Source organism: Triturus cristatus, chromosome 1_1 (genome assembly GCF_964204655.1).
Source record: "Triturus cristatus chromosome 1_1, aTriCri1.1, whole genome shotgun sequence".
In the NCBI taxonomy this organism is placed as follows: domain Eukaryota; kingdom Metazoa; phylum Chordata; class Amphibia; order Caudata; family Salamandridae; genus Triturus; species Triturus cristatus.
In genome coordinates this window covers 113,171,401-113,198,649 of record NC_140579.1, presented here as the reverse complement: position 1 = coordinate 113,198,649, position 27,249 = coordinate 113,171,401, and the positions used below count along the sequence as shown (strand labels likewise).

The 27,249-nt window shown below is 44.3% G+C and overlaps 1 long non-coding RNA gene across 1 annotated transcript in view; it reads right to left on the bottom strand.

The window, feature by feature from the left end:
- The window catches only part of LOC146869696 (uncharacterized), a 93,652-nt gene that overhangs the window by 50,879 nt on the left and 15,524 nt on the right, over window positions 1-27,249 (bottom strand). The window lies entirely within an intron of this gene.

Below are 27,249 nucleotides of genomic sequence, written 5' to 3'. Positions count from 1 at the left end.
AATAGAAACTAAAATGTTCAAAATAATGAACATATCAATATCAGTTACAACAACCTAATCAGTAATTTTAAGAACCACATACACATACAGTCATTCACCAACAGTCCTCTACAGTCACTCATACATGTACTCACTCATCATATGTATTCATACACCTATACATCCTGTTACACAACGCCACTCATCCATAGAGTTACTCACACACATAGTCACTCATGCTAATAAAGAATCAAACATCCATTTACTTGCATATACAGTTATACACACACCACCACACTTACTTCTACAGAAACTTACATATACTTACTCTTTTAAACAATAACTTATAGAAACACATACTTATTCATACAGGAACTCTTCCAATCTCTCACTCTCACATATACTCACTTATATACACCAATAGTCACATATACTAGTTTAAAACATATGTAGTTACTCATAAAGACACTATAGAGACAGTCATTCACTCACTAACACACTCATGCACACACTCATCCACCCATACAGTCCTGCACACATGCTGTATTCAACACATACAAACAGTGAGTCACTCATTCATGCACCTATGCACTAAGTAATACCCCCCACCGAACCATACAGAAACTCAGACACTCATACTGATAAAAAACCAACTAATAACCTATATAGACACTCATGTAGCTACTCACCAACCCATGCAGCCACTTATACACAAAGTAAGAAACTGATACAGATATTTTCATATTTAAAGATTACTCAGTAAGCCATGTATTCACTATGATACACTTAATCAGTCAGTTACACAAAAAAAAAATTAAAAAAAAGCATCCATTTAGACACTTATATACCCATTTATTCTTCCATTGACCTTGAGATATACATAAATATAAAACATATTTAATTTTCAGAAAAACACACAATCACTGGATGATGTCATCAGTGATGTCATTTGAGATGTCATCAGTGATGTCATGAGTGATGTCAGTGACCATGTCATGAGTGATGTAATATGTGACGTCATCAGTAGTGCATTGCGGGCGCGCGAGTTATAGTTAGCTGAACTAACTATAACGGGGGAATTTCAATGGTTTTTTACGAGTGAAATGTCCAGCTAACTATAACATGTGTGAAACCTTTGGTTTTTTCATTGAATTTCTAAGGTTTTTTAAATGCTAATTCCTAACTATAACGTGTGTGAAACCCATGGTTTTTTCAGTGAATATATATATACATACACAATTTTTGAGGAATGACAACCCTATAATACCTACCATGTATTTACTCTCTAAGGTGCATAAAACCCTAACCAAACCCACAGGGAGGCCCATTATTTCCAGTTGTGGGTCACTATATGAAAACATCTCCACGTAAGTGGACCACTTCTTGGCCCCAATAGTACCAACATTAACATCATACATAAAAGACACTGGAGATTTTTTAAGAACATTAATGAATTCTCAATGGCAAAAGGAGTATCTATTGGTAACCATCGACGTGGTATCGCTCTACACGTCTATCAGCCACAAGATAGGCTTACACACGATCAAGTATCTTTTTAAACAAAAGCCTATTGAACAACTTCAACATTGTCTCATGGTCATTGAAATGATCAAATCAAGTCTACGGAACAACGTATTCCTATTCAACAAGAACATCTACTCCCAGTGCTGCGGGAAAGCCATGGGAGTTTCCTTCTCTCCAAGCTATGCCAACCTAGTAATGGGTTGGTGGGAGAAAACCATAGCTTGGAGAGAAGAGAAGGACCAACATGTAGCCAAGGTGGCACTTTGGCTACGATTTATAGATGACCTCTTTCGTCATTGGAATGGGACTGAAAAGGAATTTCTAGTGTTCAACATACTAAAGACAAAGATGTTGGTCTCAGATTCACTTATACCATTAGTGCCAGTGAAATTGTGTTTCAGGACACCAAAGTGTGTGTGAAATCGGATCAAATAGAGACAACAGTATTCTGTAAAAGCACAGCGACAAACAGTGTGCTCCAAGGAAACGTTTCCACCCAGAAAGCGTGAAAAAGAACATACCATATGGTGAATTCATCAGAATGAAGAAGAACTGTTCAAACACCACGGAGGTGAATCTTAAATTTAAAGAGACAAGAAAACGGTTTCTACAAAGAGGCTACCAATACAATGATATTAAACGTGGAGAAATAAAAGCAAGATGCCTTTGAAGGGCCGAAACGCTGGTAAACAGAAAGAAAAATACGGAGACACCGCAAAAAGATCCCATAAGAATGGTTATGACATACAGCAAAGAGAGTTATAAAATTCGAAAGTCCCTCAACAAAATATTGGAACATCATAATCAAAGACCCAGACATCGGCAATCAATTGGGTAATCGACCTCAAATAACCTTTAGAAAGGCACCGTCGCTATCAGACAAATTGGTCAGAAATCATTTTGAAAGCAAACAACCGGAATCATGGCTGCAAGGATTCCAAAGGGGATTCAGTAAATGCAGCCAGTGCAAAGCGTGAACAATTGGCAAAAGCATTACAAAGATCATGGATCCACAAGGCAAATCATTCAACATTAATGACACCATCACGTGTAACACGACTTACGTAGTATACCTGTTGGAATGTTATTGTGGTAAACGCTACATTGGCAGTATGATTTGCCCCCTGAAGAAGCGCATCCTTGAACACATAAGGGCAATTCAAAATAACAATGCAACTGATGCCATGGCGAAGCACATGTCAACACATGGTGGAAAAACCATGCAGAACATGATATACTCTGGCCTAGCGACAGTGCCAGTACATGAGAGAGGAGGCAATAGAACCTTGAAGTTAAGAAGTCTGGAAGACTGATAATCAGGTTCAAGACCGAGTTCCCAAATGGGCTGAACGGGGACGAAGAAATGCATGTACATCTATGAGAACATTGGAACATCAAAGTATTAACATCATAAGAACTAATGGAACTGAAGAGATGCAGCTCGAGAACCGTTAACATGGATCCTTGATAGAGAAAAGCAACATTGAAACAATGTATTGACAAATATCCCAAGGAAAAGATAGAGGGTATCAATTTTATATTGGCACTAAGCCATGAATTTTAGAGCATCATATATCATGTGGAGTATATGACAGCATTGTCACGCGCTGAACAGATTAACTGACAATGGCACTGAGCCATAATGAAGTAAATGTGTGAGTGGACACTGTGCCAAACTACATAGCAAACATGTGGCGTAACAACACTGACCGGTCACTGAGACATAGGGGCTGCACTGCGTAGAAGTCTTCTATGTATTGTCATGTCCCACGATTTAAGAAGAAAATAAGTTCATAACTTGGTAAAATTCATCATTGAACTGGGACAATTGTGATCTCATCACTATTAATCTCTATGTACTTTGACAGATATGACAATTTGTTAATTTTATTTGTGGCGCAAACTTGTGTGCTTTTTGTAATAAGTACTACCATCCCCAGAAAGCATCATAATGTGCACACTGGGTAACTGGTATATAATGGTGAAAGCGTGGAAGGACTAACGCTACACACCGTGATCAAGACCTGCTGGTCCAAACTCGTAGGTGGAGAAGGAGCAGATGGCTTATTAAATAAATCTTTACTGAAATAACGGTCCCTGGGAGAGTGAAGCGTGCTAATTTCATTGGTAGTGAATATATATGTATATATATATTCACTGAAAAAACCATAGGTTTTACAGACGTTATAGTTAGGAATTACCATTTAAAAAACCTTAGAAATTCATTGAAAAAACCATAGGTTTCAGGGACGTTATAGTTAGTTGGACATTTGACTCATATAAAACCAGAGAAATTCGCCTGTTATAGTTAGTTGAGCTAACTATAACTTGCGCGCCCGCAATGCACTGGTGATGACGTCACATATTACATCACTCATGACATGGTCAGTGACATCACTGATGACACCGTTCCACTGTTAGGACCTAGAGTTGTTTGCACCTGGTTGAAGGGAGTACCTTCATCTCCACTCTCAGATGTAGTTCTAACATTGTCCATTGTGGGATCAAGACACCATTCCACTGTTGGGACCTAGAGTTGGTTACAACTGGTCGAAAGAAGTACCTTCATCTGCACTCTCAGATGCAGTTCTAACATTGTCCATTGTGGGATCAAGACACCGTTCCACTGTTGGTACATGTTGGACTACTGTGTTAGTAGTATACAGAGCACTCCACAGTGCTGTGCCTCAGGCTGGGCGCTGTCTGCCTGTGTCGTGGTAGCCAGCGTTAATCTCAGGAGCCTTCCCAACTCGCAGACCTCAGCCCAGGAGCTTCCACCGGCACGTGATGGGCCCTCTTTCACTTACGATGGTGTCGAAAGGTGAACTGTAGGGGATATGAGCGTCGCAGCAGCCTTGACGGTTTCTGGGTAGCAGCAGGCTGAGAGCATTATTCCACCTTCGCTCACAGCGTCAGCCTCGTGGCGGTGTAACCTGCGCAGACCTGACAGACATGTTCGCCATTCCGGAAGAGAACCACACCCAGAGAAGCGTGCCTTTTATTCATACCACTATGCTAGCCTTGCATACGCCGAGTCAGGCCACTACGCTAAAGATTTTGGGGGGAGGGGGCACGTACGCGCTATGTTTTCATAATCTTCCCTACGGACTGTACTATCATGGTTGCGTACACTGTCGACTTCACTCAATAGACCATTAGCGTTTGCTGACATGTACATGTCTGTGCTCTGCATACTCAAGTCTGTCCAGCACACCCCCTCAACACTTTGCATTGTATACTTTTATAATCGAGAATCACTTGAACCTTCGCACATACTTTGCTCCCATTTCTGCATTGTGTGGCAGAGGTGCTATGCCATGTTTGGTTTGTGTACATGGCTAGCCAAGGTTCCCACAGTACATAGTGTTGTTGTGTCTGCTAGGTGTACATGTTGTTTGTCATGTTGTATGTGATTATATAAGGTAACGCGTTTATTCACGAGCAGTGGTTTCTCCCATTTACATATCGCTGTCTTAAAGAGGATACCAACGTTTTTCTCACAGGTGAAAAGTGGGACCACAATGGCAATCATTCATTACTATGCAAGAATGTCCAACTGCACGACGCTTCTAAGCTTACAGCTCCCAATCTTGCGTGCTTTCTTAAAAGCACGTCAACTCCCACAATCAGACCAACATTCACACAGCTTTTTAACAGCAGTTATCTGGTTCTTAATACCATGGACTGCTACGCAATGTGAGCCGGCATACCGAATGTCCTTACTGTTTCAAACCGGATAACTTCCTCTGGCAATCTCTATTCCCACCCACACAAAATAACTCCCAAAGTTCAACTTGGCCTTCAATACCTACTTTGAAAACAGATTTTATTAAACGGAGCAAACTGAAAGCGCTTTTGTTTCAAACAGAACTGTCCCTCACTTCTCCAAAAGTAATTTATCGACTGCAGATAGCACGAACTTCAAGTAAAATAAACTCCCTTTTAAATACGAACCTCCCATTACACTTTGTAAATTGTTACACAATTTTCAACACATCTGACATTTAAGGTCTGGCACACTTTTTTAACATTGTCTCCTCTGGCCTTCTCACAGGCTTTCAAACTGTTTTAAGTCTAAGACCAGACTTCATTAATTCGATCATCTCTGGAATAACAGCAACAGTGCCCATAATTCTCGCTCTGTTTGCGGCTATCGTACTACTATTTTAGCTTGTTAAAAATGGCTATGCTCCCTGTGGTAACAAGCATGTCCGACAGAATACGCCTCTACGTGAAGCTACATTAATACCGTGAAAAAATTTAACAACTTTTGGACTGCCTGCCTCTATCTATTACCGGAGCCAGCTACAACATGACATTTATTTACACATATACAATCTGCGTGCAATCATCTTTTTATTGCAAAACTTGCCCAATCGACTGGCGAATGGACCTATGCCTTGCCAACATCCCAGCAAACGCTCCCGATATCCAGCAGGTAATGGAGTATCTTGAAAACCATGAACTTGATTGTTCGGGCAGTGGAGCAATGGCGTATGCAACGCAAAAAGGAATCCTGGCGGAATGGGATTTCTGCGCAGCCGCGAAATATCTCCTGCAATTTGCGACCTTTGATAACATCGCAGATTGCCTGCCAATACAAATTGCCACACCAACATTCGAGGAACATTACTGTCCCTTCAAGGATATGAATTGGATCGCTTCGCTTTTCTCACACGATGGCAACAATCACCTCTTGGAACATTACGCATCTCAAGCTACTGAAGAACTTCCGGACTGCAGTCTCCAAGACTTGTAAGAAATTCACTTTATTCTTGAATTGATTTTTTCCAACTTTTTTTACTTTTTCCAATACATTTTTTTAATACACTTCAATTGAACTATTTTCATATAAAAACTTTCTAAGTATGCTTAGGCATTTGAACTCTGTTTTCATTATTGGCCCTTACCTCTCCACACTAACCAGGGATGGATGATGTATGGCCTATGCAAATATGCTATTTACTTGCTAAATTAGCCTAAACCTGACATCCATTTTGAAACCATATCTATTCTTTGTACACACGTCTCTCTGCCTGCCACTTATCCACAAAGCCCTTTCACACAAATTAGCTCATCCTCAGCCTCTGCTCACGAACTGGCGATCAAGATCCAAAAACACGGCATTGTTTAGGAACTGGTTGGCACACTGTGGTAATCATATCCTACCTTTATTTTCATTCTACAATTTAGAGTCATTCATGTCTAATAGGTATTGTGTATGTCACATGGAACTGTAACACGTAATGTGAAATTGACTGATGCAGGAGCTTAGGTTTGAATACAGCCGAAGCGGTTGCAGTTTGCCTCAGCTGGATGCCTTAGCTCTTGCGCCAGTGGGTCCATTATTGGCATATAAATGAAGACACTTTTTATATAACTTGCAGACTCCCTCGCTTTATTCCACACAGCCACTTTCTTAAACACACCTGATTTCACCATTTGTCTTCTGTGGCATTGCAACATTCTGCATTATATTCTTCACGATTATTTCTTTATTCCTGCTTGCTAAAATACTCCATTCTATTCTTCAGACCGGTAGGAGTGAGTAGTTTGCTTCCCACTCCCGCTATAGTCTAAACCCATACTAACACCACTTGCACAGCTATGCTACAGCGGCCAGTATGCTACAGCGCCAAGAACACATCAGTTTACAGCAATCAGCTCACGGTTTCATCCCGAGTGCACTGGCACCTCACCTCAGCACCATCTCACTCTGGTCAAAACAGCACTTTCACACCGCTAGGGTTGAATACTTCACTTCACACTCCCTGTATAGCACACCCTAACCACCCCACAGAGCTCACACCGCTATACTCTAAACCCATACTAACACCACTTGCACAGCTATGCTACAGCGGACAGTATCCTACAATGCCCAGAAGACATCACTTTACAGCAATCAGCTCACGGTTTCATCCCAGAGTGTACCGGCACTTCACCTAAGCACCATCTCACTCTGGGCAAAACAGCACTTTCACACCCGTAGGGGTGAATACATCGCTTCACACTCCCTGTGTAGCACACCCTAACCACCCCCCCCCCACGGACCTCACAGCGCTCCTACTCTCCTCTTTCCTACTCTTTTCGCCCTTTTTTCCCCATTCTCACTTCAACGGAATCACAAAATGGCGGCCAACACTTCCTAGTTGCAACCGCTTGCACCGCTCGCAGCCAATAAGCAGCAAGGTCGTGGTCGTAACACCTCAACCCATCAGAAGGCAGAATTCCCAAATATCGATATCTGTAAATTTCGATACTTCTCCAAAACTATTGAACGGATTTACACCAAATAAACAAAAGCGTGCTTTCAAGACCAAATTTGGGGTAATTCCGTTCACCTGTTCGACCTGTAGCCTTGTCTAAAGTTTCCTATGGAAATTAACATGGATAAAACACGTTTTGAGACCCCCCTTTTTTCTCGGCCCCCCTTGACGAATCACCCCCAAACTTCCAACATAGGAGCTGATATGAAAAAGAAATTAGTTTGGAAAATTTCATGAAGATTCATCAAACGACGCCAAAGTTAGAAGCAAAACAAAAAATGTTCTTCCTATGGAAACTTGGTCCTAACTATAACTACCTATAATATATATCAGACTGTACCTTTTACTTGAATTGAATCAGCCACACTAGTGCACGGCACACCAGGCACAACTTAATTCTTTAACACTTACCAGAACAACCCACCGCAAAATCTTGCTTTCAATGCACTATTGACAACTAAGTCTGCTAATTTGATTTTATATGCACCAACACAGTTTGGCACCTATTTTGTTTGTATTTGCACAATGTGACGTAAACCATTTATTTTCTTTATGTCTATCACTATGTGTAATGCCAACTGCACCTTTAACTACTGTGTAAACGGAGGCAGAGGTCATGTGACCAAGACCACGGACGTGGTCGAAATGCGTCATCCATGTCTGCGATTTGATTAAAAACGTACCTGCAGAAATTGATCGTGTGGGCTCGACTTAATCTGCTGCGCTGGATTTCGATTCCTAGTTAGCTGGACATTTCACTCGTACAAAACCAGAGAAATTTGAACGTTACAGTTAGTAGAGCTAACTATAACTCGTGCCCCCGCAATACACTGCTGATGACGTCACATATTACATCACTCATGACATGGTCAGTGACATCACTGATGACATCTCAAATGACATCACTGATGACATCACTGATGACATCATCCATTGAATGTGTGTTTCTGTAAAGTTTAAATATCTTTTATATATGTTAATGCCAAGGTGTATTTAAGAAAGAGTTGCTGTATATGTGTGTGGGTGGAGGATTTAATAGGTGTGTGACTGACTGTATAAGTTAGTGATTAAATGGGTCTTACTAAATGCATGGGTTAGTGACTAAACTGTGTAAATGTCTGTCTCAGTCTCTCAGTTGTTGTGTAAGCTGCTGCATGGGTTGATGATTAGGTACATGACTGTCTATATAGGTTACTTATTAGTTGCATGAGTATCTGTATTGGTGCCTCAGTGTTTGTGTGTGTGGGTGGGTGGGTGGGCGGTGTGTGACTTTCTGCCTACTTGTGTGAGTGGATAATTTACTGGGTGTATGGGTTAAATAGTGCATGTGGAAATAGCTGTATAGGTAAGTGAGTGCGTGTATCATTGTGTTAGTGAGTAAAAGTATGTCTCACAGGTATATGTGTGAGTAACTACATATGTGAAAGGCAGTATATGTGAGTGCTGGAGTATATAAATGACTATATGTGAGAGTGCATAATTGTGAGAGTGGCTGTATAAATGAGTGTGTGCTTGTGTCAGTGATTGTATAAGAGAGTAAGTATCTGTCAGTATCTGTATGAATAGGTTAGATGGTGAATGTATAACTGTATAGGTGAGTAAATGGCAGTGTTATTGACTCTTTACATGACTAGCTAGGTGTGTCAATAACTGTATGGATGAGTAACGGTGTATGAGTGTTTGTATAGGTATATGAGTACATATAATAGTGCTGTATTGATGAGTGACGGCATGTATGAGTAACTGTATGGGTGAATGAATGAATGTGTGTGTATAGCTAGGAATTAGTCAGTGGGTATATAGTAACTGCTATTGATTTGTCTATGGTTTCGAAAATGGTAGTCTGTATTTTAGAGTGGGTGTATCAAAGGGTATATTAGGGTGTGAGGAGGTGCATCAGATTATCACGTGGATGATGTCATCAGTGATGTAATCAGTGATGTCACTGACCACGTCATGAGTGATGTAATATGTGACATCATCAGCAGTGCATTGCGGGGGCACGAGTTATAGTTAGCTCTACTAACTATAACGTTTGAATTTTTCTGGTTTTGTACGAGTGAAATGTCCAACTAACTATAACGTCCCTGAAACCTATGTTTTTTTTCAGTGAATTTCTAAGTTTTTTAAAATGTTAATTTCTAACTATAACGTCCCTGAAACCTACGGTTTTTTCAGTGAATTTCAAAGGTTTTTTAAATGCTAATTTCTAAATATAATGTTCATTAAACCTATAGTTTCTTCAGTGATGTTAAATTATCATTCCATTCTCAACCTGGTGAAAACAGCCAATATCGCCAGTTTTCCAGCAATAGCTTCCGCAAAAAAAATCGCCACAAATGAGAGCAACAACTAACGCTAATAATATGCATTGTAGGCGTTCCTATGCAAAAATAACATGAAAACACCACTTCCTGATATTTTCAACGAGCAGACAAATCTGCGGTGCGATCCAAAAACAGGCGATAAGCTGCATTGGCAGTAGGAATGTAACATCTGCCTTTTACTGGTGTAAAGTAGGATGACTACAACTACAGTGTGAAAGGGAGCTCAGCCCAGAATCACCTTTGAAGACCAACACATGTCATAGAGCTACTGATCATGCACCTCCCACACCCAAGAAGGCCACAAAACCCACTGCCACCACCCTCAGGACCTCTGCCCCGGACCACCACCCCTACTACCACCGAGGCAGCGCACTACAGGACAGTGAACCTTCCAAAAAAGTCATGGCCCCTCAGCCACACAATAGTTGAATGTTGCGAGATGCGAGATGTGGCAACCAAACATGTGTGAAGGACGCAAGTGACCCACCAATAATAATGCACACAATACCAAGTGTAGCAGTGATGTGCTGGACAGACCTCACTATGCAGAGCACAAACCTCTCCATGTGTACATATACTGCTGGTGCTTGTAGTGCTGTGGACAGTCATGTACCTGTGTCGTAGTTCCCTGTAAGCAAAAACACAGTGGGCTGGTCCAACATACGTCACTCCAGCACAGAAGTGTGAATAAATAGTCCGGGGCTCTGGGCGTGGTTCACTTGTGTGAAGGCCAACGCGTCTGCCAGAGCGGCAGCGCTCACCCTGCCACTTGGCTGCCGCCATGACTGTGGGCCTCCCCGACACAGGCCCCCTGCGAACACAGCAGCACAGAACCGCAGAGTTATGTCTGTACCACGTGCCAGGGCATAGTGGAGCCCTTAAGCTCACTCATCTGAAACATAGTACAGAATCAGTAATGGTAGAGTACATACGACTGCACATGCCTAAATGACTGTCCCGCCTTTGTGCATCCAGGCTGCTGCACCCCATCCACTTACACTGCCCAGAGGTGTCTTCCCGTCGCTACGCACCCAGGCTGCTGCACCCCATCCACTCCCTCCGCCCAGAGATGTCTGCCCGCCCCTGCGCCCCCAGGCCTCATGACATCATCCTCGTGATAATCTGATGCACCTCCTCACACCCTAATACAACCTTTGATACACCCACTCTAAAATACAGACTATCATTTTCGAAACAATAGACAAATCAATAGCAGTTACAATATACCCACTGACTAATTCCTAGCTATACACACACACATTCTTTCATTCATCCATACAGTTACTCATACATGCAGTCACTCATCAAATCAGCACTATTATATGTACTCATACACCTATACAAACACTCATACACCGTTACTCAGCCATAGAGTTATTGACACACCTAGCTAGTCATGTAAAGATTCAATAATACTGCCATTTACTCACCTATACAGTTATACATTCACCATCTAACCTATTCATACAGATACTAACATATGCTAACTCTCTTATACAATCACTGACACAAGCACACACTCATGTATACAGCCACTCTCACAATTACTCACTCTCACATATAGTCATTTATATACTCCAACACTCACATATACTGCCTTTCACATATGTAGTTACTCACACATATAACAGTGAGACATACATTCACTCTCCAACACACTGATACACACATTCCCTCACCTATACAGCTATTTCCACATGCACTATTGAACCCATACACCCAGTAAATTATCCACTCACACATGTAGGCAGAAAGTCACACACCGCCCACCCACCCACACACAGAAACACTGAGGCACCCATACAGATACTCATGCAACTAGGTAGTAACCCATATAGACAGTCATGTACCTAATCATCAACCCATGCAGCAGCTTACACAACAACTGAGAGACAGATACAGACATTTACAGTTTAGTCACTAACCCATGCATTCAGTAAGACACATTTAATCACTAACTTATACAGTCAGTCACACACCTATTAAATCCTCCACCCACACCCTTATATACCAACTCATTCTTCAATACACCTTGGCATTAACATATATAAAATATATTTAAACTTTAAAGAAACACACATTCACTGGATGATGTCATCAGTGATGTCATCAGTGACGTCATTTGAGATGTCATCAGTGATGTCACTGACCATGTCATGAGTGATGTAATATGTGACGTCATCAGCAGTGCATTGCGGGGACTCGAGTTATAGTTAGCTCTACTAACTATAACGTTCGAATTTCTCTGGTTTTGTATGAGTGAAATGTCCAACCAACTATAATGTCCCTGAAACCTATGGGTTTTTCCGTGAATTTATATATATATATACCATTTGGGTTACAGAATTTCTTGCCCGGCGCTAAGTATCTCAGTTACTGGTCCCCAGCAGTATTTCTTTTCGATCATATAAACACAACAAAAACTGAGATATCCACCAGAGCAACAATTCACAACACTTTTTCTTGTTTGGTTTCTTTAAGTTGTTTTTATTCTTTAGACCTTTATTCAGAAACTGGCAAAACAAGCTCGGTTAAAAAACGAAAAATCCTGACGCGTTTCGGGGCTGGCGAAAGGCCCCTTATTCATAGGATGACTGCTTGCTTGCATGCTGGAAAGGTTGTTTAGGTGCCATTGATTTCATGCTATTAAATAGTCAAAGTGGACTTTTGCCAAGAAACAACAGTACCAAGCATGCTGGTACCTGTAGTTTGTAGAACTTCGAGCCCCGAAACGCGTCAGGATTTTACTTTTTTAACGGAACTTGTTTTGCCGGTTTCTGACTAAAGGTCTTTAAACATACCAGCTGCTGTGTCTGTTCCCGCATCAAGGCAAAGTTACGTTGGGATGTATATATATATATGAAAATACCACTTAATTGGAGTTCATTATACGATATCTTCATCTAATTGGACAATATCTTTGTAAAAAGTATGTTGGTTACAATTTTGATGTCAAGCAGTATTTCTAACTATGCTAGTCTGACATGTAACCTCCCTAGGCATGTTGCTTAGATAACACGGCCCAAAAAAGAGCCATTGGGGTATATGTTAGTTATGTCTTAAAAACTCACACGCCAGTGGTTATTGACCAAAATGTCGAAGAGAAAGTATCATGTGGGAAAAAATATTACCTTAACAATAAGGAGGACAAGAATATTGTGAAGGTACGATCTTATGAGTCTTATGGGTCTGAAAAGATATGCTTTGCTGAACTCCACATGTACGTACCATGACGACATATACATATTCAAGGTGCGTAGATGTGTAGTTAAGAATAGTACAGCTATTCTTACCTATTTGCACTTACCCGCTTGATATTTGTGTCCTCTACATTTTTTTGGTAATATTTTGTCCACACAATATTTTTGTCCACGATATTCCATCAGACTACCCAGATCAGGATGAGGCAAGTGGAGAAGAAAGAAATATGTTAATTTTATCTGCTTTTTTGTCTATAATACCGAAGAGGCGAAAGCCACAGGACACCATATTCTCTGAACATGCGTGCCTTTCCACAATTGCCTCCTCTACTTTCTTCTCACTGCCCGCTGCTGACGTCCCCCTGGAGGCCTGCTTGTGGCTTTGTGAGAGCTGTGAAGAGCAGCCTCAGGAAACCCCACACCTCACCCCCAGCTCTCTGACCACAGGAACTCTTTCAATCAAGTCGTGCTCCCACGCGTATGAGACAAGGTGACCACATCTCTGAAACCAAGGCGAGAATGCAGTTTTCAACCACAAGTAGACACACTGTGAACTACTGTTCCTTTCCAGCAGCTGTGGTAAGAGCTAAGCATCTCAGCACACTATGCCTCACAACCAAACACCCCCAACTGGTTCACCTTCCTTGTGTTTGAAAGCACAACCTGGGGCCCCAAGACAGGGTTGCACAACCAATTATGATTTCCTGTCACTAAAATTGTGCTTGGGACTCCGTTTTCCTCAGCCTGCCACTGAGTGAGCAAGGAAAGAGATTTCACAGGAGGGTTGGAGTGTGTGGTTGCACACAAAGAAATGCTGCAATCCAGTGCTAAGGTTCTGCAGACTTCCTGTTATAAGTTTGAAGATTCCAAGTGTAAATGATCAAAGGTTTATGTGATGGTCATTGCAAATGGAATCACTAAAAGGCACCTAAGAGAACTCAAGGGACAGGTTTTAGACCTCAAGAAATTGTAACATTATACACTAAAGTCCTTAACAGTAGTGTTGACATCTGATATTGCCAGAGCACATCACAGCTGCCTCCAGTGCTGCCTCTGTGCTCATGCTACGAATGTTGCCTCTTTGACCTCCTTCCTGGCCCACACTTTCTTTAATCTATTTCCGGTTTAACTCCATCCAGCACCAAGAAAGCGTTCATGCACTCACTTTAGGTCATTTTGTTTTTCCTGATTTGGTGAAGTGCAGTTCACAGCACTGCCTGCTCCTATCTTACACTGTGCATGAATACATAGTAAACATATAATGACTAACAACACTCTAAATGTCACTATGCTTTGCCCAAAATACAATAACCTGCGGCACAAGTTCCTGTTTCCAATTTTAAGGCCAATGAATTCCAGCCAAGCCAGGCCTGCTCTGTTGTTTTTACAGCTCTTAAACTCTCCTTCTGTTTGTTTTTACCTTGTACGCTTTCTGATGGGGGTTTTAAAACATGAAAGAGGCTGACTATGAATGATAACTTTATGTTAATTTTCATGATATATTTTGCCTTTCATGGTTTTAGTTGTAAAATTGAATAAAAAATTTGATTTGAATTGAATTGAATTTGAATAGTAAAAATATTAACTTAAACTAGTTTTTCATTCAAATGTATTCATTTAGTATTCATCTTTGAGACTTGGTCCTCAAACTTGCCATTGCCACTGTGAGGCCAAAGAAAAACTAGTTAATGATTCACTCAGGTAACCTAAGTTTTGTATTCTAAAACCGAAATACTGCATCATGAATACAGCTCTGGAAATTATTCTGACGGGCAGATAAAAGCTTTAAAAACCAGGCTGTATATGATTCAACAATTAGTTACTGACTTTAAAAATTGATACCTTCATGACCAATTTACTATTTCATGATATCAATTATAGTTTGTTGCACCGATCACTGTTGATATGCACTCCACACTCCACAAGCACACTTACTCTAACATTTTTAAAGAAATTTTTGCAGTGATTTTGTACATAGATGACATTTTTATCTTTAGCATTGTCACACTGTTACATATCTTAGGAATATACCCTAGGCTTCTAGGTATAGACTCCCTAACCCCATCATGCAAGGACTTTGTTCAATGCGTCATGTATGAGGAAGGCGGGTCTGTGGACCAGCGCTCTGCCCCTCCTCGAGGGAGAAGAAGTGCTTGCTGGTAAATCCCCCTCTCCCAGGGACATAGTGGTATCCAGGAAATCCACCTTTCCTACTTAGAATGTCACACTCAAAGAACTGTACTTATAATAATACAATGTATGCTTAAAAAGACATTTATTGAAATATTCTATTAGACAGTTTGTGCACTTTGATCACAAGACATAAGGATAAAAGTAATGAGACTATCAAACAATGAAAGAAAATGTTGGTAACAAGTAGAGAGAATCCAGAGTAAATAGAAATGGCTGAGAGGTTTTTGAAAGCAAAGAAGAGGGAAAACAGAAAAACATTAAAGGAAACTTCACAAAAAGGGAAAACAGCAAAAACTGAACAGAACTTAAAAAAGCACAAGAAAGTAAGAGGAAAGAAAGCAAGACATTCTGAGAAATAAAACAGGGCGTATGATGTAAGAGAGTGCAGAATTGGGTCCAGGAACTGAATGAGGTGATGTCTTGGCGAATGCCCTGTGTGCCCGCTGAGGTCCTGGAGGTGGTTTCTGTAAACATGGTCTTAAGCGTGCCAAGTTCCCTTAGGATGACCGCCAGGATAGATTCTCATGGGGGTGGGGGAGGGGTGGGAGGGGTACATGTTGTTCCCTGACTTAGCCGTCTTCCTAGTCACCACCTCCATGCAAAAGAGCTGTCCGGTAGACTTGGACATATCGACGGGGCAGCCAAAGTAAGGCAATGTGGACAGGGGGCAGTCCAGCCCAGGGAGTGTGACAGATGGTGAATGTTCAGGTACAAAGTCAAGGCCTGTGCTGGATGGATGGGAGCACAACAAGAGAATCAGGCTAGTGTTAATTGGCCCGGTCTCAAAAAAGATGGAAGGTAGTCATGGTCGGGCACAGGGACTGTGATGCACGTCTCTGGGCAAGAAGCACATCAGCTTACAGAGACCTAGGTATCCTGGACAGCCTGTATGCAGAATGAGGGAACAGTTCCCTACAAGGTGTACCTCTCAGGCAGAGGGAGTGGTGGGTTACTATGCCCTGCCACCCCTAAAATCCAGGCCAGTCAGGCAGGGAGGTTGAGGAGACAAGTGAACCAAGGCAGCCCCCCGGTGGTGTCGCAGAGAAAGAAAAGTCATAGCCCACTCACCACTATGTGCGGGCCAGTCTCAGTGGAAAGAGATCTATAGAGGTCACAATCCTTGGGCCTGTTTCCTTAGGATTATGGCAGGTCCCAATAAGCTGGACCTGACTGGTGGCTGTGTTACAATGCCAAACAAGGTGTAACTGTTGTACTGCTCAATACTTGGATCGATTACCCTTCTCTGACTGAGATTGTGTTTTCAGAAATGTGGTTATTTTGAGAGACTTTTGCGTTTGGACTTCTATTTTGACGTTTTACAAATACAAATTAATGCAAGAGCTACAAGTCATGTTATCAGATTGCTTTAAACTGTAGGATTATTCTTAGTAACGGTATGGACCAAAATTGGTGACTACTGCAGGTATACTCTTCTCTAGGTCCTGAAGAAGGCCTGTGCTGAGTAGCAGAGAAACATTGACTTCAGGCCTATCCTGTGTAGACTGACTATTTCAGTCGAAGAAATACAATACGACCTGTCAAAACAACCCTTCTTTGACAGAAGAAACCCTTCTTTTTAAATATTATTAAAGTTGAATTTTTAATAAATATTAAGGAAAAATAGCTTTTAAAAAGTCACATTTTCCCGGCTGGTCTTTCTGAAGGCTAATCTGCATTAGCTCTCCAGCAGTAGCCCAGTGGCGAATTAGCCCTGATGATGTGTGAAAACTGCTCCCAGAGCAGAGACAGGGGCTTGGGTCTGATGGGCTTATAATTTTCTCTTCTCATGACAGGAAGACCAGTGCACCCAGGAACTTAATTTACTTCAAAGGGGCTTCTTCTGTCACAATAAAATGTTTGGTAACAGGCAGCTTGAAAGTCTCCAGGTGTTGGCCTCCCAGTCAGGTAGGCACAAAACCCAGGAGGGGGAAAGGTGCCCCAGAGCTAATTTTCCTATGCACTTTTGGAGCAGTTCCTATCTGCTCTACTATTAAGCAGTCCCACAGTGCCCCTTATTCATTAAATCCAAGGTGGGGAAAGCCTTCTACCTTTATGTAGAGCCTGTGTGCCCACCAAGAGGTGTGGCCAGGGTAGCAATCCCCTCCTCCGTGACGCATTATGTTATATAGGCTAGCCTCTAGAGATTGATATATCATATGGTGGAGGCCCATGTGTATGATGATAAGCTAGCCTCTAGAGGAGAGGTTGACCTATATTATGGTGGAGGCCTGTAAGCCCAATGTGTAGTGAAATGGGCCAGAAAAGATCAGTGATATTATGATAGAACTCCACGTTCACAATTTGCTGCGGTTGAGAAATTCCCAGTGGGCGGAAGCTGATTTCGTAGTTTAGTGAGGCCATACCTTGATTGGATAGGCAAAGGTGTTTTGTCCCATTCCAAAAGTTTTCTAAATCCTAGTTGACACAACGAAGGGTCTCGGAACCTCATGAACATCACTTGGGGGTGAGTACTCAATCCAGCACTGGCCACCAGTCTGGTCCAGGTGAGGTCTAGTTGGCACTGGTGAGATGGAAACATCAAGATAAGGCCTCTTGCAGCACTGTATAGCCCTGTAGCCACTCAGGAGGTCTGTTGACTGACCCTTGGTGTCCACTTCATTGTCGTGAGTACAAAGGGAGCAGGTCTAGTACTTCAGGGACCTCGTAGGTCCACAAGGTTTCTGACAATGGCGCCTTCGGTGCCATATTTATTTCTAACATCACTTAGATGGTGGGGGTGATTCCTGAATCCTCCCTACGCAATGGAGTAAAAGTTCCCAGGGGTTACCATACACTCTTTTGAAGCAGTTCCTATTTGCTCTACTTTGAAAAATCATCAGACTGCTAAACTCCATGCTGAGGATAGCCTTCTACCTTTATGCAGAGCCTGTGTTCCCACCAAGAGGTGTGTCCAGCGAAATGTCCCTTCTCTGTGGACACTGACCATGCTAGCCTAGCATCTGAAGGTTGACCAATATTTTGGAATAGGCCCATGTGCACACTGTTACGATGAGCTAAACTATAGAAGTTGACTGATAATATGTTGGATAACCACAAACACCTCACGATAACACATACATACATGCACACGTGCTGCATACATATTCTTGGGTGTTTGAATAATACCAAAACAATATTCTCCTAATACCACTTAATGCTGCTATCAATATGATGTTTAACATAATTACAGCCATATGGGTTGATCAGATACAGCCTGTCTTGAACTGATGTGCCAGTCTGCCAGTTTCCACATGCTAGTTTGGAACATGTGTGTTTGACTTATAACAAACTCCAATCAACCATTGCCAAAATAACATCTGGGAATGGTTCAAATAGACGCAGGAAATATCCTAGTTCATGAGTATCAGCTAAGCCATTGTCAGACCTCAAAATATAGATTGCAGTTTGACATGGCCTATCATTTATCAGCAATTATAAAATACTTCCCTCCACTTCATCGTTCAACTTCCTACTAGGATCATAGCTTTTACTGGCCAAGTAAATTATCAGTCACCATTTGGCTGAGAATTAGTGTGGATAAGCTGAAGATGACCCTCGTGGAATGTTGCAGGGTGGCAGCCATGCATATCCTGCACTTAGCTTGCCTTTATATGTTTCCATTTTAGGCAAGTATGGGAAGCAGGGCATAGCAGACGAGAGCAATGTTCCCAAGATCACACAACATGCGCATGCCAAGATTTAAACCATTATCTTTATTTTAAGCCACAACTTTTACATCAACCACCATGACCCTGTCAAATATACATATTTTGCAAAATTGCATAGAAATGTAAAAAATCCCTTTTTAAAATATTGTTTGTATTACATTACTCTTCATCAAAGGAATCCTGTTACAGGCAGATAACAAGCATTCATATCTTAATGTACTGCTGCAGAACATTCACTTTTACATGAACCAATGCTTATTTGATATTAGCAGAAGTTCTGGCAGGAATACTGACAACACCGAAAGTATTAACAGTTTTATATAGCTGGAAGACATGCTGCGCATCTGTACATGATTGGCTTCAACACATGAGTGTTGTTATGCTATGATATGTTATGTTGATTTGCAGAGCGCACTAATCACCTGTGAGGGTTCCCAGCCGCTTGAGCAGGTGAGCGGTCACATGATTCCCACAAAGTTATTCGAAGAGCCGGGTCTTCAATGTTTTGCAGCCCTCAAGAAGTCAGGAGGAGGTCTTGATGTGCAGAGGGAGATCATTCCATGTTTTGGGTGCGATGTAGGAGAATGAGCAACCTCCTGCTTCGACATGTGGGTTTTAAGGTATGTTGGTCTTTGTATGTGTGAGTAGTTTGATTTGTGAATGGGGAGCCCGTGGAGTTTCTTGAGATGTGGTGTGATGTGGGTGCGGTATGGGAGGTCCAGTATGAGTCTTGCAGCCGCGTTCTTGATGGCCTGGAGTCTGTAGGAGTTGTTTGAAGATTCCAGTGTTGGGCACATTGTCGTAGTCAAGCTTGCTTGTGATGAATGGTGGGGTGATAGTTCCTCTGGTGTTCTGTAGATCTTATGCAGCATGCTTAGGATATGGAAACAGGACTTCTGTTTTGTTGAAATTGAGCTTGAGGTAGTTTATTCTCATCAAGTCTGCTACTATTGTCATGCAGTTGGTGAGTTTGGTTCTAGAGGTGGTAGCCTTGTCCGTCAGGAAAAGGGTGAGAAGCATGTCGTCCGCATATGAGCTGATGTAGATTCCTTGGGATCAGATGATGTTGGCAAGCGGGGTCATGTAGATGTTGAACAGGGTGTGGCTTAAACTGGTCGGAGAACAAGTCCCAGGTAAGTGGAAGAGAATCCTTATACTGGCAAATAACAACCATTCATATGTTAGTACAGCTGCAGAACATCCACTTTTGCATAAACCAATGCACATTTTGTAATGACAGCCCTTCTGGCTGCAATACTGACAATACAGGAAATATAAATGTGTTCGGGTGACTCGTGATGAGGCCATAGACAAACAAAACTATAAGAATTTCATAGAGATGAAAGACCTGTGCATTAGTACATGACTGGCTTCAACATATGAGCAAGGCAGGACACGAGAATGCTATGCACCATGATCAAGCTGAAAGGAATTGAAATTAAATGTCTGAAAAAGTCATAATACTCTTCTCATCCACCTCTGAAACAGAGGCCTGACAAATGGGGAATAATTTGTTCTTTCATAACTGCCAATAGAGCTCATTTCATACAAGACAACTTAGCCAGTCCAAATGTTCAATGAACAGTACTTTCTGTGCCACACAGATAATTGATCAAATTAAAACTACAAGTGCAACAACCTACTGTCTGAAGGGATTGCTCTTGGTATCAAACTTCGCAAGGGCCAGTTTGGTATTTATAGTGTTTCCAAATGCCTATTGGTGCAGCACAGGCCAGCAGCCCATTAGCCAGATACTTCACAGGCTGCAGTGATGGTAAGATAAAGGGCTGGGCCGACCAAAGCCAATTCTGAAGATCAGGAAAAATGACGGTCTCTGATGATCAGGTAAACATGATGGAGGGGGGGCAGAGGGACCAAAATACCTCTCTGTGAGCTCTGGATTTTCAAAATGGCACCGATCACATTAGCTATTAGGAGGTACTAGCTATAAGTACATGGTTGAGGTGGGAAGCAACCTTTACAATGCGGTTGTTACATCGCGTTCCATAACAACGCGGTCGTTACAACGACCGCGTTGTTACAATGCAATGCCATTACAACGCAAGTCATTAAATCGACTTGCTCTAGATGGCGCTCCAACCTAAGGAATAGTATGATTTACTATTTCAACACCTTCCCTACTGTTGTGCAGGGTGGATTGGAATAGTAAATTATACTATTCCTAATGTTGGAGCGCCATCTAGTGCAAGTCGATCTAATGACTTGTGTTGTAAAGGTATTGCGTTGTAAAAAGGCGGTCACTGTTACGACCACGTTGTTATGGAACACGATGTAAAAGCATGCGTTGTAACATGCAATATTCAGTTGCGGCCCTACAACAGGGATCTGTTACAAGCTAAGCATCCTTTGGTTACAGTTGGCTGGATCGACTGAGACTTTCTAAAAAGCTGCAGTGCAGTTTATTCATATGAATCGATATTTAAGTTATGTAAGTTAGAAACCTACATCATGTGTTGGATAGTAGTGTTTTATTTTTAGAATTGGATGCTCTGTATGCAGTTTTGAGATTGTTTTTTTTTTTTTTTTTGTTTTTTTTTTATTAGAAACCGTTATTACACGATAAAATACAGACAAGGGCCTACAACCACCAAGGCCAGCCGCTATAGAGCCCGAGGGCCCGCAATGCAATGCCACACATTCAAATGAACCAGAGGCAAAGCTCCCGGCAGTTCGTAAGCACATATAACAGGCCGTGGCCATAGGCCAGGAGCAATCGGAAAAAACAGTTTCCTTTTCTATTAAATACAAAACACACTCAAGGCAATGAGAGTCCGAAATAGCAGCGTGTTCTTCCCAGGACGGGGAACAACGTACAGTATCCAAAGCAGTTCGTGTCTGGAAGCGGTAGTAGGGGGCAACGAGAAGACAAAGCATAGAACACACCTCACACAATCCCGCAGAATGTGTGGCTAGGGGGACAAAGCAATATCGACCTCTAATGGCAGAGGCGGGGTGCAGATACGTCCACGATATAAATTCCATGGACCCCATACCTTAGTCCATTTCCCTGGCTTGCCTCTCGCCACATACACCGTCTTTTCCCTAAACATACACCAGTCCATATTCTCCTTCCATACCTCGATCGTGGGCGGCCTCGGGGAGCCCCACAGCTGTGCAATGTTACGCTTAGCCACCATGTACCCCAAAGTCACCCACTGCGTCTGTGCCGCATTATAATCATTCGGTTCCCAGACATTCAACAAACACCTCCTAGCCTCTGGCAACGGAGCAACGTGCGTGACCTCCTCCATTACAGTGTGGATACCTTTCCAAAATCGCACAACCTCCGAACATTCCCATAAGATATGAAGAAAGGTACCCGGCAGGCCACATCCACGCTTACACAGTCCATCCCTCGAGTAACCCATACGCAGCAAACCGGGCCCAGTGACATATACTCTATGAAGGATCTTCAGCTGTACGAATCGTAAGCGGGCCGGGATCGCCACCTCTTTCGGGGAGGCCACCGCCGATACCCAGTCCTCATCGTCCAGTTCCAAGCCATCGCCCGTCCATGCCTCCCGCAGACGGAGAAGCAAGTCCGCGCGATCATTAATGAGTTTCTTATAAATCAGAGAAATAGTGCTGTCGGGCACGTAGCCATCCAACACTCTATCCTCCAGTGGGGAATACTCGGGGATAGCAGCAACGTCCGGAAAAACCGAACACAGCGCGTGGTAGACCTGCGCATACCGGAAGTACTCTCTATCATTTAATTTGTATTCCGTTTTAAGCATTTCAAACGTTTTGAAGGACCCCTTCGCCCAAAGATCACCCACCTTACATATACCAATCATATCCCATTTCTCAAAGCCTTTCGATCTCCACAAACAGCCCAGCCGCCCGGAGGCATACAACGGCGTCGCCCGAGTCAAGCGATCCCTCCACCCCATCGCAGCACTCGCCGCGTGCCACACACGTACCGCAACCCGCGTGGGTCCCGTCAACCGCGTATCCGGGGTCACCGAGTACAGCGCCCTATTATAATCCCCACCCGGGAGCAGAAATTTATCCATCTCGAAGGCCGGATTCAAGGCTGGACCATATATCCCATGGTTCACTGCCGCCAACTGAGACACCCAATAGTATCGTTTAATATCGGGGAGGGCGACCCCCCCATCGTACCAAGGGAGCATCAACTTGGCGAGAGCGATCCGCGGCCGCCCGTCCCAAAACAGTTGGCGCTGAAGACCCTCCACCTCCCGGAAATAACGGGCTGGCACGACATCTAGAGTATTTTGCAAAGCATACAGGAAGCGAGGTAGCGACATCATTTTAAACAATGCCGCCCGTCTGAGCGGCGAAAGCTCGCGACGTCGGCCTTCAATCGCTGGAGGGGGGGGGGAGAAGGTTTCGCTCATAGCGGGCCGCGGGATCCAGAGAGATAAAGATTCCCAAATATTTGAACCCCAGTGTAGCAATCTGGATGGGGCAATCCCGTGGCAGGAGGGGGGCCTCGCCCGAGAGGACGTAAACACATGACTTGGCCCAGTTGATAACCAGGCCAGAGTTGCGACCAAAGGAATTCAGTACGTCCACCAATACGATTAGCGACTGTCGGGGAGAGGTGAGATACAGAAGGATGTCATCCGCGTAAAGGGAGACACGGTCTTCAAACTCCGGCGTCCATCTAATGCCTCGCAGCAACGGCTCCCAACGCAACCAGGCGGCGAGAGGCTCCAAAGAAAGTTCAAAGAGAAGGGGTGACAACGGACATCCCTGCCGCGTACCTCTCCCCAGTGCGAAGGGAGCCGCCTTCTACCATTCACCACCACCTGAGTCAGTGGGTCAGCATATAGTAATTTTACCCAACCAATAAACTCAGGGCCGAACCCAAATTTCGCCAACACGGCCCAAATATACGGCCACTCCAAAGTGTCGAACGCCATAGTAGCATCTAAAGATGCCAAGATGGCCGGCTCACGTATAAACCCCGCTCGAGCAAGCACGCCGTGCAACCGCCTCAAATTCAGAGCGGTATTTCGATGGGGTATGAAACCGGACTGATCCTGATGAATCAAGTCGCCCACGACCCGAACCAGTCGATTAGCCAGTACCTTAGCCAGAATTTTGGGTTCTGCGTTCAACAGCGAAATGGGCCTATAGGAGGCGCAGCGATCTCGCGGCTTCCCCTCTTTGTGTATCACAACTATGTTGGCGAGGCGTTGGTCAGGGGGGAGGAAGCCCGAAGATACGGCGCTATCTTATCGGGACGCAACTTATATAGTTCGATGGGAAGACCATTAGGACCCACAGCCTTACCCGATGCGATCGAGCGAACGGCCAGAGCGATCTCATCTGACGACAACTTCGCCTCCATCAACACTGCATCAGCCTCCGATAGGGTTGGCAATGCAATGTCTCTAAGCAACAGATGAGAGTCCTCCTCCGAACGCACAGAAACCGGAGAGTATACCCCGTGGAAATAATCCGCGAAGCAGTCAACGATCTCCACCGGGTCAGTCACACGCACTCCATCCATTCTCTCCACAACAGGCACCACCCTGCTCGCTCTCTCCTTCTTATCCAACCAAGCAATCAACTTTCCGGCCTTATCCCCCACATCATACAGTCGTCCTTGCTGCTCTCTACTCATCCCTTTGGCGGCTTCCGTGACTAGCGCTCTATAATCTGATTGTTTGAGGCTGAAAACGTGCAGTTTCTCATCAGTAACTCCCCGCTCCAAGTCCTCCTCCATTTCAGCTAGTTCGGTTTCCAGGCGAACCACCTCTGCTCTCTCGCACCTCTTAGCATGGGAGATAAGGGACAAGGCCTGCCCCCTGATCACCACTTTATAAGCCTCCCATAGGGAGACGGCCGACGACACCGACCCCACATTATCATTGAAGTAGTGATCAGTGGACTTGACCAGTTCCGCGCGGATCTTAGGATTACGTATACACCAGGGGCTAAGGGGTGCCACTCTCCCCTCTGCCCCAGGGACAACCTTCAATTGCAACCATATAGGGGAATGGTCAGAAATACCTCGGGCTAAATGACGCACCTCCCCAATCATACCAGCTTGGATCGCCGGCATAAGCATGTAATCAAGTCTCGAGAGACTCCCATGGGCCCCCGAGTGAAAGGTATATTGCGCCTGTCCCGGGTGCATCAATCTCCAGCAATCTACAAGTCCCAAAGTGTCCAAAAAGCCACCCAACCAGGCCTGAGCCCTAGGGAGATCCCTGGGGGGGTGACGGTCCTGCAACCCGGAGACAACAGCATTAAAGTCACCCCCCAACACCAGAACCCCCCCAGGGAGTCCCAGGACCAAACGCCCCAAATCAGCAAATGTAGCCGTCTGTAACCCCGGAGGCACATACACAGCAACGAGCGAAACAGTCTTACCCTCCCATCTCCCCACCAGTGCCACATAGCGCCCCCTATCATCGTGAAGCACCTCGTCCACCTCCAAGGGGAGAGAGGCCCTAACCAAAATGCCCACTCCCCTAGAGCCAGAAGTGAAACCAGAGTGAGCGGCAAGGCGATAGCCCCTCCTATTTAGGGCATGGAAGGAGTTCCCAATCAAATGTGTCTCCTGCAGGAAAACAATGTCGGGCGAGATCCGTTTCAAAAACTGCAACACCACCCCGCGCTTGATCCTGTCCCCCAGTCCATTCACATTCCACGAAAGAATTCTCAATCCCCTACCCCCCATCCCACTCCCGTGCATGATACCCACATCCCAGAAAGCACAAACCGGAAAAATCAGCAGAGAACTTCACATTGCCTTGCAAAACAAACAAACAATCCCCAACAACCCCCCTCCCCCACAATCCCCAAACCACAACTCCCCCCTCCCTGCACCCCTGCATGAGCCCAAACAGCCCCCCCAACTCGCAGTGTGCCTGTCGCCCTAACATATACCACAAAAAGAACCCCAGAAGGAGGAAAGGACCCAAATAAGCTCCCCACAACCCCCGGGCATTTGGAGGGCATATTGTGCCAAACTAGGGTCCAGTTGAGCCAAGGTACAAAACGTCACCAGTCCAGTCCATCACCAGGAACCAAGTTCTAGTCCTGCTCCACCAAATCCTGTCCGCTCTCCGCCGTCCGACTGTCTCGATCCTGTTCCCGAGGCAGGGCATCCAACCAGTCTCCAACCGCCTCCGGCCGGTCGAAAAAGTGTGAGCGACCCCGGAACTCAACCCGCAGCCTAGCCGGGAATAACATCGCATATTTCAGCTCCTTGTCCCTCAAGCGCCGTTTGACGCCCAAAAAACCCAGCCGTTGTTTTTGGACCGCTTGCGTGAAGTCCGGGTAAAAGCTGACATTAGAGTTCTCAAACTTCAGCGGCCCGGCCACCCTCGACGCCTGAAGGATAGCATCCCTATCCCGAAAGTTAAAGAGCCGGGCGATTATAGGCCGCGGGGGAGCACCCACTTTGGGTGCACCACCCGGAATCCTGTGGGCCCGCTCCACCGCAAAGAACTTGCTCAGTCCCTTGGGCGCGAGACGATTGATCACCAGATCCTCCACAAAAAGATCCGCAGCAGATTCCTCCGATCTTTCCGGCACTCCAATGATACGAACGTTGTTCCGTCTAGCCCTGCTTTCGGAGTCCTCAAGTCGACGGTCCGTCAGGTCACTGGCTAGCCGCAACCTACGGACCTCCGTCTGCAGGGCGGCCACGTCCACAGTTAAGCTCGACGCCGCTTGACTCAAGGAGTCGACCCGCTCGTTAGTTTTGGACAGGTCTGCCCTGACCAAATTCACATCGATCGGGACCGCGTCCAATTTATGAGCCAGTGTATCAAACTGCTGACCCACAGCGGTCTTCATCTCCTCAATGGCGCCCATGACGTCCAGCAAAGTCAATTCTGACGATGGGTCTGAGACCTCTTTAGACCTCTCAGGCGATTTATGCGAGCCACTAGGTGATCCCTTTGCCTGCGCATATCGATCCATATTATTGACCTGGGTATAGCCACCCCTCCGGGTTGACTTGGGTTTCGACTTGTCTCCATCTAGTCTCGCCGCCATTGTCCGGAGGCCACCAAGGTTGGCACCCGCCCGCACCAGGAAAAAGGGACCAGGTAGCTAATTCAATTGAACACAGCCGTCGCCGACA